Consider the following 7,151-nt stretch of genomic DNA (forward strand, 5'->3'; position numbering starts at 1 on the left):
CAAGGAGACTTTTAACATACCATTTTATATCATTTTCATCTTTGAAAAGTGAAAAGAAACTGCTATGAAAACAATGACGCATATTTCAGAAGAAAATGCGTAAATACACACACACACACACACACACACACACACATACACACACACACCATGTGGAGGTTCTGTGGATGCTATTGCTTCACATTTCTTCATTTACTCAACACACTACATGTTTGTTTCAAAAATGACAGACCCCACGGATCACTGTGTGGTGATGACTCTCCAGATACGTTCATGCCCAATGAGTTTAAATTGTTCTCTAGAATGGCATGTGAGTGAGTCCATGGGAGATTGGGAAGGAAGGGAAGGAACATTGCTTGTCATTCACACTTAGCACTATTTGGTGAGCACTTACAACTACTTGCTCCACACTGAAGACATCGTGTGAACAAGATGCGCTTCCGTTCAAGGAGCTTACATTCTAGAGGGGAAATATATTTCAAGAAAGGAAGGAAGGGAGGGAGTGAGGAAAGAAAAGAAGGAAAGAAGCAGGAGGGAAGGGGAAGAAAAAAAAAGAGACAAAGTAAAAAAGTAAATGGTTTTGTATTCTTTTATGAAATAATCAGTCATGTGTAGCTATAAGAGGAGACAGGCTCAGGAAAAAATAGTTTATTATACTCAAAAGACCTAGAGACAGGAGGCACAGCACATGGTGCAGGGCCACATGGGAAAGACAACTGGGTGATCAGGAGGCAGAGGACAGGAGGGGAGGGTTTAGGCTGCTGCCTTTATTGGGGTTTCTGCAGTAAAGCCAAGGCAGGGCGGGGTGAACTATTTAAGATTGGCTAGTTTGAATAATTTTGGCAAGTTTTGGGCTATAGAAGTGGTCACTAGTTTCCTGGCACCTGGCCCTGGGATGATTATGGCAGAGGAATATTTTCTCTTGGGGTGTAAGGGCCAGATAGAGGGGATATGGCTCTGGACCCATTAGTTTGGGAATCAAAGACCTGCTCCTGGTGGAGTCCTTTGCTGTCTCTCAAAATTGGAAAAGCCTCTCTCAAGAGGTGACATTAGGGGCTTCCCTGGTGGCGCAGTGGTTGAGAGTCCGCCTGCCGATGCAGGGGACGCGGGTTCGTGCCCCGGTCCGGGAAGATCCCACATGCCGCGGAGCGGCTGGGCCCGTGAGCCATGGCCGCTGAGCCTGCGCGTCCGGAGCCTGTGCTCCGCAACGGGAGAGGCCACAACAGTGAGAGGCCCGTGTACCGAAAAAAAAAAAGAGGTGACATTAAAGCTGAGACCTGGGACTTCCCTGGTGGCACAGTGGTTAAGAATCCTCCTGCCAATGCAGGGAACACGGGTTTGAGCTTTGAGCCCTGGTCTGGGAAGATCCCACATGCCGCGGAGCAACTAAGCCTGTGCGCCACAACTAACCTGCACTCTAGAGCCCATGAGCCACAACTACTGAGCCCACGTGCCACAACTACTGAGCCCACGTGCCACAACTACTGAAGCCCAAGCACCCTAGAGCCCGTGCTCCACATCAAAGAGTGGCCCCCACTCGCCGCAGCTAGAGAAAGCCCGCGCAGCAATGAAGACCCAACGCAGCCAAAAATAAATAAAATACATAAACAAATTTATTTTAAAAATAAAAAAAGAAATTAAAAGAAAAACCAAAACCCTGAAGCCTGAAGTAAGAGAAGAAACTAGATCTGAAGAGAGTGGGAGGAGGGGCATTTCAGTTGAGGGAAAGATCTTGGTGTTTGCCAGGACCTGCAACAACAGTGTGGCTCAAGCCCTTGCAGGGAGGGGAGTGGTGCCAGATGAAGCTGGCGAGGGACGTGGAGCCCAGATCACAGCACCTTGCAGGCCTTGGTGGAGAGATTGGTAACACAGAAAGGTCTTGGCAGGACATAATGTGATCTGAGTACTTTGCTACCGAGCAGGAAATAGATTGGAGAGGGGAAATACTGGTAGAGAGAAGCCCACCTGGAAAACTCTTTTGGGTAAAAGGTAATAGAAGGCTCAACCACAGAGATGGCAGTGGAGATAGGAGACCAGATCTGAGATATCACTTGGAGGTAGAATCAGGTAGAGTTTCTGATGGTAAAGGACAAAGATGAAATTAGGATGACTGCAAGGTTCGAGCTGGCAATGTTCATTTTGGAGTAATCCAAATTACTTTACATACAGGCAGTATGTAAACCCATTGGAATGAAAGGGAGAGAGGAAAGAAGAAAGAGCACCCAATTTTGGCCCTCAAGAACCATTACATTTCTATTTGGATGAGGTACAGGAACCAGCAAAGGAGGCAAAAAAGGGATAATGAGGGAAGAAAGAGGAGAATAGTATTGCAAAAGCCAAGGCAGAAGCGTGTTTCAAGAAGGAAGGAAGAGGAGAGCATGCCAAATGCTGCTAAGAAGTCCAGTGAGATGAGAGTGGAGAGAGATGTAATTGGATTTGGCAACACAAAGATCTCTGATGATCTTGATGAGAGCCGTTTCTGTGTGGCAAGAACAGAAGCCAGACTGTAGTTGGTTGAGAAGTGAATGGGTAATGAGTAAGAGGAGACAGTGTGTATCTCGAATAATTTACTTATTATGGGTGTATTAATTATGTGTTATGATGCACTAAACTATCCCCAAACAAGGTAGCTTAAAATACATTATCTCAGCATTGTTGTAGGTCAGAAATTGGAAGCAGCTTAGTGAAGTGCTTCTGGCTCATGGTCACTCATGAGGTTGCAGTCATCTGAAGGCATTTCCAACATGACTCACTTGCATGGCTGTTGGCAGGAGGATTTAGTTCCTTGCCCCGTGGACCTTGCCACAGGGCTGCCTGGGAAATGTCCTTCACAATAAGGCAGCTGGCTTTCCCCAGTGAGTGAGTGACCTGAGTGAAGGAGCAAGGAGGAAGCCTCTGCCTTTTATGACCGAGTCACGTGTTGTCACTTCTGCCTTATTCTGTTTATTAGAAGTCAGCCACTAAATCCAACCTACTCTTAAGGAGCAGTGCATTAGGCTCCCCTTTTGGGGAGGAATGTCAAATTTGTGGACATATTTTAAGCCACCACAGTGGAGTTCAGAGAAATGATGTGGTGGTTAGAAATGTAGGGTCAAGGGAGTGTTTTTTGCTTGTTTGTTTGTTTGTTTTGCGGTACGCGGGCCTCTCACTGTTGTGGCCTCTCCCGTTGCAGAGCCCAGGCTCCGGACGCGCAGGCTCAGTGGCCATCGCTCACGGGCCCAGCCACTCTGCGGCATGTGGGATCCTCCCGGACCGGGGCACGAACCCATGTCCCCTGCATTGGCAGGCGGACCCTCAACCACTGCGCCACCAGGGAAGCCCGGGAGTGTTGTTTTTAAAGTGGGAGATGCAATTAGTATGTCTTTGTGCTGATGAAATCAGTAGGGAAAGATGAAGATGAATCAGTAGGGAAAGAGTTTGATGACGCAGAAGAGAGAAGAGATAATAGAAAAAGTGAAATCCTAAGGACAGCTGGAGGACACCTTCTCCACTTTAACAGTAGAGGTAGGAGGAGATGGATGTAGCTATAGTGAGAGGTGTAGATTTGGTGGGGAAATGTGAGGGAACTCATGTCTGGTTGCTTCCATTTTCTCAATGAATTATAAGGCAAGGCCTTCAAGCCGAAGTGTGAGTAAATGAGGGATGGTGGGAAGTTTGAGGAAAAGGAGGAGGTATAAAATTATAACTTAAAAGGAGAAAAGCTAATCTGCTAAAGAAATTGAGGATTGCTTGACATTTTGAGTACCGAATATGAGCTTTGACATTCATTCAAGAGAAAGCATTCAGCTGTTTTGTGATTTTCCCAAATAACATATAGCTGCTCAGGTGCATGTGTAAAGAAATGGTTTGAGTTTTGCCTCACAAGACATTAGGAGAATAGTACAAAGGGGTTGAGAGTATATTCAAGGAAGTGATTAAAGGATGGGAGCTAGATTGGACAAGGAGAGATGTTATGCAGAGTGGGGACAGTTGGAAGGGGAGAAAGTTCTGAGGCAGGCGTTGTCAATGGATTTGAGGTTGGAACAATTTCAAAAATTTTAGAACAATAGCACTACCCGAGCAAATGACTTGGAAATGCAGGAGGTGGTTGTTGGAGAGTCTGAGACTTGAAATAAAGGTTTTACAGTGAGAAAGTTTCTGATATAGAACATGGCCATGGGAGTGGATAGCTGAGGTAGTGGAAGAAAAGGGTTTTGGGAGTGAAGAATCAAGGCACTAAGAAGGTATGAGTTGGAGGATTTATCCATGTCAAGTTTTAACTCACTGGGAAAGAAAATGGGATACTTTCTGTTTTATTTGATCATTGTACTAATTTCCTACAAAATAAATATTATCCTGATTTTGGAGATAGAAATTAAGGTAGAAATCTGTAAAAAGGTAAGGAATGGCTCTCTATAAACTGATAGAAGATAATTTCCAGAAAAAAAAAAGAGAGAGAATGTAGAAGAGGGAGAAGGGGAGTTCAATAACAGAGAATTTTTTAAGAAATAGAATACTGCCTATCGATATTAATGCTAGAAATAGAAGAAGTAAAATCACCGTTTGCAACTCCAGTATAATAATAATTGGGCAAGAATGATTAATGGGTGCTAAAATCAAACAGATGAAAAGTTTTAGGGAGCAGAATATTCACTTGGATCTATAAAAAGAAAGGAAAAATTAACCCTGTTGATCTGGTGGTCACCAGCTTAATCAGTTACTCAGATTTAGCATCACAAAGAGTGAAACAACCTGTGTTTATATTCTGATGCAATGCAATGTGAAGTACATGTCACTTATTAGTATTCTTGTCAAAATTGTTTAACCTGAATCTAATCAAGCCTCAAGTAACTTCTAATTTACAGGAAATATGAGTGCTACTGAAGTAAGGACTCCAGGAAGAAATAAATTCAGAATGTAGGTTATTCCAGAAGATATCTTGTTTGCACTGAAAAAAAGTGTCATGAAAAACAAAAAACAAGGATAGAAAGGCTGTTTTACATTAAAAAGGATTTTTTTATAAGACATGAGTAAATGTGAATTATGATTCTTGACTGGATCTTGGATTGGGGTTGGGTTGGGAGATGGGAGGGTTAGCAACTATTAAAGGCATTTGGAGACCACTGAGAACATTTGAATCTGGATCAGGTATTGGATGGCACCACTGATGCTGGTGGGTGTTATAATAACATTGTGGTTATGTAGAAGAATGCCCTCATATTTAGAAGATGCAAGCTGAAGTATGCAGAGTTGAAGTTTTATGATATTTCCAAGTTACTTTCAAATGGTGCAGAAAAATAAAAGCATCTTTTCTTGGAAAGATAAAGCAGAAGTGGCAAAATGGTAACTGCTGATTGGTGAATACAAGTGAAGGGTATATAGGCAGTCACTGAACTACCCTTTCAATTTTTCTCTAGGTTTAAACATGTCAAAAGTGGTGCGGGTGGGGAAATTAGGTTTCTCTAAATTATTCTCTAATTTTTTTTTAATTAAGTAATTTTATTTATTTTATTGTTGGCTGTGTTGGGTCTTCGTTGCTGCGCGGGCTTTCTCTAGTTGCGGCAAGCAGAGGCTACTCTTCATTGCAGTGCGCGGGCTTCTCATTGCGGTGGCTTCTCTTGTTGCGGAGCACGGGCTCTAGGAGCACGGGCTTCAGCAGTTGTGGCTCGAGGGCTCTAGAGCGCAGGCTCAGTAGTTGTGGCGCGCGGGCTTAGTTGCTCCGCGGCATGTGGGATCTTCCCGGACCAGGGCTTGAACCCGTGTCTCCTTCATTGGCTGGCGGATTCTTAACCACTGCACCACCAGGGAAGCCCTAAATTATTCTCTAATTATATTTCTATGTTTAGTTCCTTCTAATTACCCTATCTACCTATCTGTCCATCTATCTATCGTCTATCACCTATTTTCTCATTTGTTGAATCTCCTACTAGAATATAGGCATTGTATCTGGTTCATTGTTGTATATTAATACCAAGCTCAGGGCTGGTTACAGAAAAGTCATTCAGTATATTAAAAACTTTTTTAAGTGAACTGAAAGTTATTCTTTGCAATTATAAAAATTAGACTAGGCTCTTTTTCCTTCTTCTCTGCCTTCTGCTTTATGGAATAAAAATCTTGAAAACCAGAAGCAGAAAGCTAATAGAGAACTACTGGGATTCTTCCAGCCCTCCTCTCACACCCAGAAATGTTTTGTAGAAAGCCGAGGGAGTAAGGAAAACTACAGGTGGCCAGAGAAAGGCGGATGTGGGTGGTGTGATGGTAGGTGCTGTTAATTCTTCATTGTTTTGCCAAGTAAATATTCATCAGCCTAGATAAGCTGTGTCTCCGAGAGAGCATTCAAACTGAGCAAATCCGGTCCAGAAAAAGGATCAGCCTTAGATTAGTTGTCAATAATAATTAATCCATACACAAAATGAGAAAAAGAAATAGTATAGCTTATATTTAATTTTCCTTCCTCCGCGTATTAGGTATCCATGTTCACATTCAGCTGTTGTAAAAGAGCTGAGGTTTTGTAAAAAAAAAAATAAATAAATAAAAGAGAGAGGAGAAAAAAGATACTTATTGTCACTGAACAGGATCTCTAATTTAAAAGAATTAAAACATACACCCCCACCCCCACCTGAGACCTAAATCCACCTAGTGGTGGCCTATCCCAATTGCAGTTTCAGTCCTTTTGAAAGATTTGACCTCTTAATAACCAACCAAATTGTTAAATTCAGTGTATGATCCCAGTAAGATCACCATAAATAGGTGCACAATATAATTATGAACCCTTCATGGCCCATAGAGGCCAAAAACCAGAGTTTATCTTTTAAAAGCTTATTTTAATTCTAAGATAAATAATACATGTGCCTATTAACTTGTATTTACTTTTGTCCAAATAAAATTTCTAATAAATACAATGGAAAAAAGTCTATCTTATGCCTACTGTATTCTGGTACTTTTCGTGAATGTAGCTTTTTAGATAGGCATTGCTCGTAGTCTAAAATCTAAAACATATGCTTCTTGGTTTTGGATCCCTAATGAATAATATTTAATATTGCTTTATTCATCTGTGACTTAATGTTTTCTCCATGAATAATGCAAACAGAGAAAATGATGATTATTTTAGCATGAAATACATCCAATATACATTAGTAACAGACTATTTTAAAATGTAAATAAGAACATAG

This window comes from Physeter macrocephalus, chromosome 5 (assembly GCF_002837175.3).
Source record: "Physeter macrocephalus isolate SW-GA chromosome 5, ASM283717v5, whole genome shotgun sequence".
NCBI lineage: Eukaryota > Metazoa > Chordata > Mammalia > Artiodactyla > Physeteridae > Physeter > Physeter macrocephalus.